The sequence below is a fragment of the Erythrolamprus reginae genome, chromosome 7, assembly GCF_031021105.1.
Source record: "Erythrolamprus reginae isolate rEryReg1 chromosome 7, rEryReg1.hap1, whole genome shotgun sequence".
NCBI lineage: Eukaryota > Metazoa > Chordata > Lepidosauria > Squamata > Dipsadidae > Erythrolamprus > Erythrolamprus reginae.
In genome coordinates this window covers 63,562,653-63,576,708 of record NC_091956.1, presented here as the reverse complement: position 1 = coordinate 63,576,708, position 14,056 = coordinate 63,562,653, and positions in this window count along the sequence as shown.

The following is a 14,056-nucleotide window of genomic DNA, read 5'->3' as shown; positions in this document are numbered from 1 at the left end:
AAGAACAAGGGGGCACAATTTGAAGTTAGTTGGGGGAAAGATCAGAAGCAACACGAGAAAATATTATTTTACTGAAAGAATAATAGATGCTTGGAACAAACTTCCAGCAGACATGGTTGGTAAATCCACAGTAACTGAATTTAAACATGCCTGGGATAAACATATATCCACCCTAAGATAAAATACAGGAAATAGTATAAGGGCAGACTAGATGGACCATGAGGTCTTTTTCTGCCATCAATCTTCTATATTTCTATGTTTTTATGAGTCCTTAAAGCTTCTAGGCTCTATCATATCTCAAGACTTAAAATAGACACCTAACATCAAAAATTTCATCAAAAAAGCACAACAAAGAATTTTCTTTCTATGCTAACTCAGAAAGCTCAAAGAGTCCGAACAGCTGCTGATTCAGTTCTACAGAGGACTTATTGAGTCTGCAACTCTATAACTTATCTAGTTCAGTTCTGCAACCAAACAAGACAGACACAGACTTCACAGGATAATTAGAACTGCAGAAAAAACAATTGCTACCAACCTGCCTTCCAACGAGGATCTGTATACTGCACAAGTAAAAACAACAACTGTGTACCCTTATGGCAATCAATAATAATAATAATAATAATAATAATAATAATAATTAAAACAACAACAACAACAACATATTGTTAAGTGTTGTACATCATGATTCTTGACAAATATCTTTTCTTTTTTAAAACTGAAAGCATATGAACCAATGACAAATTCTTTGTGTGTCCAATCACACTTGGCAAATAAAGAATTCTATTCTGTTCTGTTCCATTCTGTTCTGTTCCATCCCCTTGAAAGGCACTGAATCATAAATTAAATAAGGTTATTATTATCCCAGTTCCCATCCTCAGAAAAGAATTCTGAGAAACCAATCCATTTTATACATATAATGTAATGTATTCATAATGTTTACCATTTGTATATGTGTGATACTTTTTTGCATAGTTTTTCTGTTTTGGCTCTCTCTCTATGGAACACCATCTCCATGAAAATAAGATTTCCCTCCACTCAACGTTGATACTCTTTTGAAAGGGCCTAGAAACTGGTTTTGCCAATGGACTAGAGACCCAGAGTATAATGGAATTCCTAAACTATCTTTTTTTTAATTGATTGTCAAATAGATTGTTGTCACTAGGTTATTGCTTTGTATTGTTTTTATATTGGATTTTTATTTTGCAAGCAGCTTGGAATCACTCGGAGTGAGTTCAAAAGCCATATACATTTTCATAAATAAATAAAATAGTATGTTGAGTTGTAAAGGTCCTTGTAGTACTTAGGAAAGTGGATTTCAATATGTCATTCGAGTTTCTATACATATTAATGAAGTATGAATTATATTGAATAATATTTCTTTGCATTTCTAAGCCATGTATATTATGATTTGGATATACACTAGACTGCAACTGAGACATTTGTGACAATGATTCATCATAATGTATTAAACTTCATGATTAGGTATTCATGGAACAAATTTGGCTGAAAAATTTATTCTTTCTGAAATAAAAGTGTTTGTTTTTAATATTGCGTATTTCAGAATACTGGTTTTTACTAACAAGGTATTGTGACATTGTAATTATTATTATTACAAAATCATGCTCTTTTTATACAAGTTTAAATTAAACAACACTTCTTGAATCTTACCTCAAGGTCATTAATGATGTGTTAATTTCAGTTCTCCATTTCAAGTTCTATGAGAATAATCAATATCTACCTTAGAAGCTGTAATTGACTGGAATCAGTTTTTATTTTTACATAGTTTAATTACAGTGTACAATTTAAATAAGTTTTTTATTTAATATACTTTATTCTATAGTTTTATGCAATCAAAATCCCTCTTGAACTACATTGAGTGTTTTGAAAATTTTGATTGGTTATAACATCATACCGAATATTAATCACCATTCACTTAGGAACTACACCCCTTCCAATAATTTGCCTGCAAATATAAATAATATAACTTTACAATCAAAACAGTTACATAATCATAAAAACCTAATGACAAAGCTATTATTTCCACAAATAATCTTTCACAATTATTTTGCAGCATTTAGTATGAGAAATACAACTGAACATAGACACAAACTAGGCCCTTCAAAGATATTAGATTAAGGTGACCAGACATCCTGCTTTTGACAGGACAGTCTGGCTTTTTAGCCATTTGTCCCAAGTTCCGCAGCATTTTTTAAAAGTCCTACTTTTCGTTGAAATCTCCCAATCAACAGAAAGTTGCAGACAACTTAAAAGGTGCAGCTCTGTGTAATAAAATTGGGCTGGAGAAGTGGGGGTGGGGGATAAGCAGAAGACAACATATTTCAGCACAGTTGTTTATAAGCTACTTTAATGTGGAGCAAACTGAACTGCCTTCCGCTCACCTCCCAGCTGCCACTTTGAACCAAGAAAAAGTTCAACAGCCACACAATCCTCCATTAGGAAGCAGGAAGATGAGGTTTCATGTTCTATCTAGCAATCCACGACTCTAAGATATCAATTCCTTTCAGTTGCCTAACCATAGAGTTCCATCTGACCAGCAATAGATCGTCTGAGCTCCAGTTTCATCAGATTAGGTAAGTGCTTGCTGACTCCTGAAAGTTTATGAAGATTATATATATACAGATTAATTCAGTGAACTAAACTAGCTGAAATTCTGCATATGCTCAAAAGCATTATTTATATATATATATATATATATATATATATATATATATTGGGAAGTATAAATTTTTTATTGTTTTTCACACCTTACTGAGATTCCAATTCACACACCTTAAATTAAAATACAATACAATATAATATCAAATGCCAAATTCTTAATCAAATAAATCAATTTTTTCTAATGTATGTATGTATGTATATGGAAATCATAAGTACAGGAAGGTGACATTAGTTTATTACTAGTGTTGGGCAAACCCAACGAAGTTCGGGTTTGGCAAACTCACCCGAACTTTGCCGTGAAGTTTGGGTGAGTTCGCCGAACCCGAACCTGAACTCGAACCCGAACTCGAACCCAAACGTTTGCTTGCAGCAAGCCGCTGCAGCATCCTTTTCTGTAAAAATAAACAAGGAGGTGGGGAATTCCCAACCTCCTTTTGCTTCCCTTTAGTGGTGCTGCAAGCAAAATGAGGTGGGAAATCCCATGAAGGGATTCCGGGGGTGGGACTTTGACATCACGGAGACTCCTTCCTCCCTGTTTCAGCTGGCCAGGAAGAAGTCTCCCTGATGTCAAAGCCCTGCCCCCGGAATCCCTTCTTGGGATTTCCCACCTCCTTTTGCTTGCAGCGCCGCAAGCAAAAGGAGGTGGGAAATCGCATGATGGGATTCCCCACTCTCCTCCCGAGTGGCGGCATTTCACGGTGTTCGGCCAAACCCGAATCCGAACTTTACCCGAACTTTTTTAAAAGTTTGGTTTCAGGTTCTGCATGCCGGACACTGCAAAGTTTGACACGAACCCGAAATTTGCAGGTTCGGTTCGCCCAACACTATTTATTACTAGTAGCAATTTAGCTAAATTGGGGCCTGGGCCCATTGACAACAACATACAGCTCCGCCCTTATGGGATTACAGTGATCCCTCGATTATCGCGAGGGTTCCGTTCCAAGACCCCTCGCGATAATCGATTATTCACGATATAGCGGTGCGGAAGTAAAAACACCATCTGCGCATGCGCGCCCTTTTTTCCATGGCCGTGCATGTGCAGATGGTGGGGCAACGGCAGTTCGGAGGCTGTCAATGGTTGTTTTTCATGCCGCCCCCCCCAGCGCCTCCAGGCTCCTCGCCGCTACCCCCCGCCCGCCCGATTCACCCCTCTCACCGGCTTTCTTGGGGCACGAGTCCTCCTTCAGCAGTGCTTGTGGCAACGGCTTCTCAGCTTTTACAATGCCCGCCTCCTTCCTTCCATCTCTCCCTCCTTCCTTCCTTCCCTCCTTCCTTCCTTTCTCTCCTTCCCTCCCTCCTTCCCTCCCTCCTTCCTTCCCTCCTTCCTTCCATCCCTCCCTCCTTCCATCCCTCCCTCCTTGCCTCCTTCCTTCCCTTCTCTCCCTCCCTCCTTCCCTCCCTCCTTCCATCCCTCCTTCCTTCCATCCCTCCTTCCTTCCTTCCCTTCTCTCCCTCCCTCCTTCCCTCCCTCCTTCCCTCCCTCCTTCCATCCCTCCTTCCTTCCATCCCTCCCTCCTTCCATCCCTCCCTCCTTCCTTCCCTTCTCTCCCTCCCTCCTTCCCTCCCTCCTTCCATCCCTCCCTCCTTCCATCCCTCCTTCCTTCCATCCCTCCTTCCTTCCTTCCCTTCTCTCCCTCCCTCCTTCCTTCCTTTCGTAAAAAGCACTTAAACAATGACAGAATTAAAACCCCCAGCCCTCACCTGTGTTTGAATTTCATTCACTCAGTCATTCATTCATTCTTCTGTATGCCACTCAGTCCCAACACTTTCAACCCACAAATTACCATTTCCCATCCCCTTAATGTACTGTACTGTACCTCTACCTGTACCTGTACTGTACACATTGAATAACACACTTAGTCATCCTGATAGAAATAATAACAATATTTATTTACATTTTTACATTTTGGGGGGGGGGGGGGTTTAGCATAACTAGGATAAATCGGGATCTTCTTCTATCACCATGTCTACAATGGACGCTGCAGGTGATGGTGTGACAGACCTCGTGGTTTTTGTGACAAACATAGTTATGGGCAGTTGTTGGCACATTTTCTTTTTCTTGGCTAACATGGCTCTGCATGGTGCAAAGGTGTTGTCAAGGGAGGCCTTAAATTGTATAGAGCGAGTCATGTTGGGATCCCAAAGTTCCACCATGCGTTGTACATTTGCAGCAGCTCTGTTCAGTTCTGCAAGCCGCTCAAGCATTAGGCCAACATCTTCTTCTTCCTCAGCTTCTTCAGCTTCCTCTTCCTCATCTTCTTCACTCGCTGACCTGGTCAGCTCCTCCAGATCTCTGTCTGTCAGCGGTAGGCCATGCTCATCAAGCAAAAGATTGACTTCCTCTGGTGTCATGTCAACGAAGTCTTCTCCACCCAGTGCCTGTGCCAACTTCACAGAGTTCTGGACTGCAGCATCTTGAATTTCTTCGGGAGCAAATCCCCTGTAATCATGCACCACTTCTGGCCACAATTTCCTCCAGCAGGCATTCATTGTCTGTGACTTCATATCCATTAAGGCATTCTGAATGTTCTTCAGATAAGATGCAATTGTGTACTGATGCCAGTAGCCCTTCAATGTGAAGTTTTCATCAGCATCCATTGCTTCCATGATGCTTCCAAGAGAATTGCGCGTGTACAGTGACTTAAATGCGCGGATAACACCTTGATCCATCGGCTGGATAAGCGATGTGGCGTTTGGTGGCAAGAATTCGACTTGCACCCCATCAATTCGACTTGTACCCCATCATGTTCATGTGCCCGGTCATCATGGCCTCCAGCATTGGTGGCAAGAATTCGACTTGCACCCCATCATGTTCATGTGCCCGGTCATCATGGCCTCCAGCATTGTCCATTAGGAGAAGCACTTTGAAATTGAGTCCTTTGGCAGCCAAATAATCCTTCACCTGTGGGATGAAGCACTGATGAAACCAGTCCCGCGTGAGGGGTTTTGTAATCCATGCTTTAGGATTATGCATCCAGTACACTGGCAATGCATTCTTATTTCTGTTCTTGAGGGCTCTTGGATTTCGTGACTTATAAATTAGCCCTGGCTTCATCAAAAAGCCTGCTGCATTCCCACACATGATCAAAGTCACTCGATCTTTCATGGCCTTAAAGCCAGGGGCTTTGGCCTCATCTTGCATCAAGAAAGTCCGTGAAGGCATCCTCTTCCAGAACAGGCCTGTTTCGTCCATGTTGAACACCTGTTCTGGAAGGTAGCCCCCTTCTGCAATTAGGTCTTTAAACGTGCGCTGGACAAAGTTTTCGGCTGCACCTGTATCTGCTGAGGCAGCTTCTCCATGCAATGACACACTCTTCAGGCCATAGCGCCATTGAAATTTCTCGAACCACCCTTTGCTTGCTTTGAATGTGGCTTGGGCTGAAGAAGCAGAAGATGTTGATGGCTGGGGGCCTTCAGAGTCACCAGCACCTTCATCTACAGAGAATGACAGGAAAGGGAGAGAGAAGTGACTTGAATGAAAGCATACAGTCCTTCCATCCCTCCCTCCTTCCATCCCTCCCTCCCTCCTTCCCTCCTTCCTTCCCTTCTCTCCCTCCCTCCTTCCCTCCCTCCTTCCCTCCCTCCTTCCCTCCCTCCTTCCATCCCTCCTTCCATCCCTCCCTCCCTCCTTCCCTCCTTCCTTCCCTTCTCTCCCTCCTTCCTTCCCTCCTTCCATCCCTCCTTCCATCCCTCCCTCCTTCCATCCCTCCCTCCTTCCTTCCTTCCCTTCTCTCCCTCCCTCCTTCCATCCCGCCCTCCTTCCATCCCTCCTTCCATCCCTCCTTCTTTCCATCCCTCCCTCCTTCCATCCCTCCTTCCCTCCCTCCTTCATTCCTTCCTTCCATCCCTCCCTCCCTCCTTCCATCCCTCCCTCCCTCCTTCCTTAAAAAACACTTAAATACAGTAATGACAGAATAAAAAACCCCAGCCCTCACCTGGGTTTCCCTCATCTGCATCGCCTCCTTCTGTGTCTGCAAGACGGTTGTACAATTGCTGTGCCTTTGTCCTTATGGTGTTTGTATCCAAAGCAATGCTCTTTTTGCGGCAGTCTTGTACCCGCACGGACAAAGCAGCTTCCATCTTCATAAGGCGTTTGTTTCTAGGCGTCACCATTCTTTTTGCAGCCTTGTTGAATGTTATCAGAGAAGTTTGCCTTATCTTCTTTTCGTCTTTCCGAATGTATCGCACAGTCGATTCGTTGATCCCATAATGCCGACCAACATCTACATTAGAACGTCCCGCTTTCAGCATGTCCAAAAGTTCAATCTTCTCCTTAATTGTCAGCATCTTCCTGCTCTTTTTAGCGTCGCCGCCTCCACTCCACATGCAACGTTTAGGAGCCATCTTCCAAGAAGTCTTCACAAGTTCCAACAGCTCCAAGAAACAGCTCCAAGAAACAGCTCCAAGAAACAGCTCCAAGAAACAGCTCCAGAAACAGCTCCAAGAAACAGCTCCAAGAAACAGCTCCAAGAAACAGCTCCAAGAAACAGCTCCAAGAAACAGCGAAACAGCTCCAAGAAACAGCTCCAAGAAACAGCTCCGACAAACAGTTCCAAAAGTCCCAAAAGTTTCAAAGCAAAGCACGCTGAGCAAACAACACTGATTGACCGAGATTTCTGTCCATCAACATTGTCGGGCGAAATGTTTGCAATGACAACGCTGATTGGCTGAAATTTTGCTGCATCACCGTTGCCGGGCAAACTTATTGCAATGGCAAAGCTGATTGGCCGAGATTTCGGCCAACCAGCAATGGTAGACGTCAGTTTGGTGATGACGTGTGACGTCATTGGGCGGGAAAAACCGCGCACGCGCACGTATTTTTAATTTATTATTTTTTGAAAAATCGCGATATAGCGTTTCGCGAAGATCGAGATCGCGAAACTCGAGGGATCACTGTAATGACTGATGGATGAATGTTTTTACATTTTGGGGTTTTATTGATTGTATATTGTTTTTATTGTTGTATGCCACCCTAAATTTATTTGGAGAAGGGCAACTTATAAATCTAAGAAATTAAATTAAATTAAACTAAACTACAATTACTGAATAAAATAATATATAGTATAGTATTAAGAAACAGAAAAATGGAAAAGAAAGAACCAAAGAAAAATAATAAAAAACACAAATCTGCAAATAGTATGACTCACAACAGATAGTAGCAATAATCCATTAGATTGTGCCTTAGTTGACAATTGCAAAACATCTGGAGGACCAGTTGAACAATATATACAAGCAACATCAGTCAATTGCAAAAGGCAGCTTTACCTGAACTAGTTTATATTCTGTGATAAAATCTTTAACACCATGAAACAATAACATCTGCCTTCTCCAGTCCCTGAGAAAAATTTAGTAGGATAGAATTGTCATATCTAGCCTAAACATCTGGCTGACTTTGTAACCAACCAGAATAATAATTATTTTGTTAAAAATATAATAACTGGAAAGGACCAAAATAATCATGGAAGGAGAAGGAGGAGGAGAGGGAGAGCGAAGAAGGAGAACAACAAGAATTCACAGGAATACTTGAAGATTGTTGAAAAAATGTTAACAATGTAAAATGAGAAAAAATATGATGAGAATATTTCACAAAACACTAGTTTATTCCTGAAAATGTTTATATATAGAACAACTCTAATATTGAACTCTAACTACCACCATCACCATCGTCATAATCTTCCTCATCATATTATTATTTTTACCATTTTCCTTGTTCTGCAAAACAAAGAATAAAATAAACTGATATGATATTTGTTCAATGTTGCTTAGCTTGCTTAGTTTCAAGTTATCAATGGAATTTCACTAAAAAGTATTTTAAAAAGCCAACTGTATTGTGTGCTCTTTCTATCATTTCTGTTCATTCTCCCAGGAATATGTGAAGAATGCATACAAAACATATTTTTCTTTTACAGTTCAAAAGGTCAAATAAAGATAGGCTGCGCTAAAGGGTGTTTTCTTTTTTACTATTATTATTTCACTCTTCAACAATGATAAGAACCATATTTGTGGAATATTATTATAAGGAATAAAATTATTTTGCTTTGCTAGCCTTCAGTTACAAATAATCTGATATGTCAAATTGAAGATTAGCAGATGGAAGAGTTAAAGCAAGATGTTAATAAAAATAGACATCTTTGCATGTCAGAGCCTACTGGGATTCACGGGCAAGTGTATTTGTGTAAACTCAGCACTAGGCTTGTGGCTATTATCGGTTGATGTTTTATGACAATTAAATATATCTTCTGCCACAGTCCAAAAAAAGCAAGATGTATTATGTTTCTGTGATCCAAAAATAAAAGTTTCTTTTTCCCATTAGCTCGTTTCAAAATATTCTGATGAAGAAAGAGATGAAATACTAAATGCAGGACCAAGAAATCATCTATATATTTTCTATAACTATATCTATCATATTTTCATTCTATTCAATATCTATCATATTTTCCTTTTGAATTACTTACATTCAAAGATGGACAAAATAGTTTAGAATCAATTCTAAACTAGACAGATGGTCAGGTTTCATTAAAAATAGTCGCTTTTTGTTTGACATTAGGCTATGATAAATCAGGATGTCATCACATCTATTGAAAAAAATGTATAAAATGAAATATTTTTAAACATTCACTTCTATTTTTATAACACATCAATGTTTACTGTGTAGGTTGACTGATCTGGGACTGCATCATAGTTACCAAGACAGGAAATATTTATGTCAGTTGTACATATTTTATTTATAGCATTTGTACCCTGCCCTTATTTATGTATTTATTTAACTTTTGTGATACTAATTTTTACAGGCTGTGAACAGCTTACCATACAATACTTCATTCAAAAGAGCTCCTTGAATAGTTCACAGATCAATAAAAAACTTGACAGTCCTAGCCCACAGGTAGACAAATTAGGAAAAACAAGGGGAAATGTAGACATCAGTTCTTAACATGACAAAATACCTAGGGCTATGCAGTGCTTCCAAGTCAAAGGGGGGAAAATGCTTTGGAGTTGCCAGAATTGCTCATGTAGCATCTTTCAGCAACTCCTTCAGCAGTTGTATCTTTTCTTGGGGGTCAAGTGACAGTCCCTTCCTTCCACAGATTTGGAAATATTGTCCTGTTTTTGTTTTGTTTTTTCTTGTGCTACTATCAAGTCTTGAGCAGCTGAGAAATGCAGGACACAGTGGCTACTTTGCTTTGGGGATTTTATTTTTCTCATAGTAGGGTACCAGAATTTTCAGAGCCTGTTAAATCAATTTTCCTGCTGAACTTGTGTTTTGCATAATATAGTTAGAGTTATCCTGAGTAGACTCATCAGAAATTCCACCTCCCAGGCTGAGATGTCTGCTTTGTCCTGGTTCCTGCTCAGGTTTCCCAGAGTTTGTTAGATATGCCATCACAATTATAGCCTGAGATAATAGCCAAATTGTACATCAGAGATGTGGCCCTAGAAGATTTCAGAGCTTTAATGAGAAGAGATAGATATATTGCTAGTAGCCATCTGAATTACTGCAAACCAAACAGTAATGCAATATATGGTAGGATGTGTTCAATCGTCCCTCTGTAGAAAGTGGTAAGGACAGGGAAAAGAAGGTTTGCTTATTTTAGCCCCGTCCACAAACTAATCGAGAAACAAAAGTCCAAAATCCCTTTCAAGCATTATCATCTTACCATCAGTGACAGAAAATCCCTCCCTTTCTCTGTAAGCAATTCCTCCAGCTGTCTTTCCAGATGTTACCATTCGGCTTCCATCTCGGCGTTGCATTGTCTCCGCAGCTGTGTCGGCTTAGGCACGGCTTCCTGTCCGGCTTCATCACAGCCTGTGCGAGACAGGCCAGTTCATCTGACAGGGCATGCTGGCCCCTGCCAGGACCATGGCAGTGCCCCATGCATCACTCTCCCTGCAGGATAGATTCAGTCTGGTCCAAAAGGACCAGAATCCCCGGGCAATGGGAATTCAGGTCTATTTCCAAGGGAAAGGGAATGGCTCCGCTGCTGCTGCCATCAGATCCTGCCCTTTCCTCACATCCTACTGCATTGTAAATCATCTGGAACTTCCAAATCCTCTTCAAGAACAGCACCATGTAGAGTGTATTGTAGTACATTGGGATGTGATTAAGAGCATGAATAATTATGAACTGTGCTTTATTACCTAAGAATGACTACAACAGGCACACAATATATATTTATTCAAAAGCTCTTCTGGCCATGCGTCTCATTTGCAGCTTATTGGTTGTCTATTTCTTTTATATTCAGAACCTCTAAACACACACACACACTATAAGCATTGATAACTATTTAAAAAGACTCACAGCTTTATATTTCCAAATGGGAGAAGATGGGATTATCTGTCCCATCTTCTCCGCTGAACTCAGCAGATAAGGCATTCTAACTATGAGCCCTCTGATGATAGATGATAGATAGATGATGATAGGGAGGGAGAGAAGGGGGAGGGAGTGGGAGTGATAGGTAAGAGAGAGAATGTGAGACAGACACAGACAAATTTGACTCAGTTCAGAAGCCCAGAATGTCATATTTTAAATATACAATTATCTAAATAACAATCTTATAGACCATGTTACATAATGTTCACTTGTTCATTAATGAACAATATGAGCTTATTACAGAAAAAGGAAATTTAGCTATTCTCAGAAAATAATAGTTAAATTCAAAAGGTCCTGTAATGGAAGATTTGGCTTCTGTTGATTTCATTAAAGCAATTCTTAACATACAAAGCCATATCCCTATCTCCTGTAATCAATGCCTTCAAATCTGGATCACATTTTCCCTTTAATTATATGTCCATGTGAGAACAGTAATTGCATATTGTTGATATTTTATGCAGCCAGATTGTAAGATATCATTAATTCATGTTAGTAATGAATTAATATTTGAGAAACTAACGTCAGCATGTATTTGATCAGATCTCTAGGGAATATCTTACTTGTTTGTTGTTGTTTTTTGCTGGACTTGAGATGGTCTCACTCACTAACAATAAATTTAAATTTATTACCATAATGTCTGTGTGATCTGAAAATTGTTGTGTGAACATTACATCAAGGCTTTTAGAATTAAAATCCAAATTATTTAATTTGAGCTTGAAAGTAACTCTTGTGCAAAGCAGTCTGTTTGAAAATGCATTCCATTTTATTTATGAGAAAAGCATTGTCTGTAAGATAAGAAACAGAATAAATTATTCCTGTACGTTAAAATATAGTATATTAAACATATAAATATAACTCATTTTAAGAAGTGGCACCTTTCAATTACTTTCTTCTTTTCCCTCAAATAATTACCATTTGTTATTTTAAATGTAGTTTACAAATATTAAATCAATGTTCTGATTATTATTTTTACTAATGTACATTGTTTTTATTAACAGGTAACTGACATGAAATCAATATGTAGCATGTTTCAAAATTTGAATAGAACTTAAAATTTAAAATATTTATTCCAATGTTTATTTTGGAGGAAAAAATTATATGAAAGAATCAAACCTAGCTTTTGTTCTCAATATAATAATTTCTTCCCCAAATAGCTGCTGCTTTTCAGTGGCATGTCCTATATTTTGAAATTACTCTAAGTTTGAAGTGAGATCATTATAAGCCAAGGCACCTACTTTTGCCACAAAAACTGGGAAAACCTATTGACTCGAGTATAAGCCTAGGGTGGAAAATACAGTAGCTATTGGTAACTTATAAAAACGGAATATTCTTCTACTATAGTTTCTTAAAATTGTTTTTGTAGGATAATTTTTTAAAAAAGCATATGAAGAACGTTTGCAGGAACTGGGTATATCTAGTTTAACGAAAAAAAGGACCAGGGGAGAAATGATAGCAGTCTTCCAATATTCTCCAAAGCACCTGAGGGCAGAACAAGAAGCAATGGGTGGAAACTAAACAAGGAGAGAAGCAACTTAGAACTAAGGAGAAAATTCCTGACAGTTAGAGCAATGAATCTGTGGAACAGCCTGCCACCAGAAGTTGAGAATGTTCCAACACTGGAAGTTTTTAAGAAGATGTTGGATACCCATTTGTCTGAAGTAATGTAGGGTTTCTGCCTAAGCAGGAGGTTGGACTAGAAGATCTCCAAAGTCCCTTCCAACTCTGTTGTTATTATTATTATTATGTAACTTTTCCTTCCAAAATGTTTTTTATTTCTTGCACCTTTCTTCCTACCCTTCCTAAATCTCTCTCTTTTAAAATTCCTTCTTTTATCATAACCAAAAAACTCTTAAAATATCTTTAGTAATGTAATCAAACCTGTTATCTCAATCTTCATTACAATATCATTATAATTTTCTTAATAATTGGGATTTCATATATTATTTCAAAACAAATGCTTAAATCAAACTTTTTTTATTATCCTCTTTAAAGTGTGATGCTATGTATTACAATACTTAAATGTCCATGTTCTCATTTAAACATAAAATCCTTCAAATTCTTCAATATTTATGTTCATTCCAAGTTCATTGTAATTCAGATAAATCCAAAATGCCCCTTAGTACAATAATAAATTGTTCATTGCTCTATGTTTTCCAAATATCAAAGTATCAAAGTAGTTTCCCTGTTCAAGATCAGCAGCTGTCAGGAGGTCCATGAAAATATTGCACCATTTTAGTACAGTAATTCCTCCAAACAGTAGATGGTACTTGCAACTCCCCAAGTCTGCTTTTCTACTTCTGTTCAGTAATGCTCCTCAATTTTTTGAAAACAATTCACCTTTTACCAGATGTTCCCTCCCAGTCTTATTTTCTCAATTTCTCAGATCCCCACCAGCTCTATTATGGCAAAGTCTACATTATGGCGAGTCTTTGCGGAGGGTCAGCATATAAATCCAAATAATAAATAAATAAGTAAATAAATAAATAAATAAGTAAATAAAGTTTCAAGTTCTCAAAATTAGCTTAATCCCTCTATGATCTTTTCTTACCAGATAGGTTCTCAGTTTCCAGTCTTTTTATTTCCCTTTTAGATATTCTTCTGTATTTTAAGATTAAATCCATTTAGTTTTTAGAAATTATTCTCTTCAGATTTTATTTCCCAGTCATTTGACTCTCCAGCAAGACTATTGTGACATTATTCTCAAAATCGGGCTTTGGTTCCAGTTCATTCTTGTTTGGTTTCTATGATCCTATGTCAAGAATGTTTGTCCTTTCAAATTGTTCCTATTTTCAAAAAACTACCATACATGTAAAATAGAATTTACATTACATGTTTGATTGTCAAATCAAAAGCCTCGGTGGTGCAGTGGTTAGAGTGGAGTAACTGGGCAGCTCACGATAATAAGAAAACTGCAAACACACCTGGAGTACTGTATTCAGTTCTGGTCACCACACTTCAAAAGAGACATTGAAACTCTGGAGAAGATGCAAAAAAGAGCAACCAAGCTGA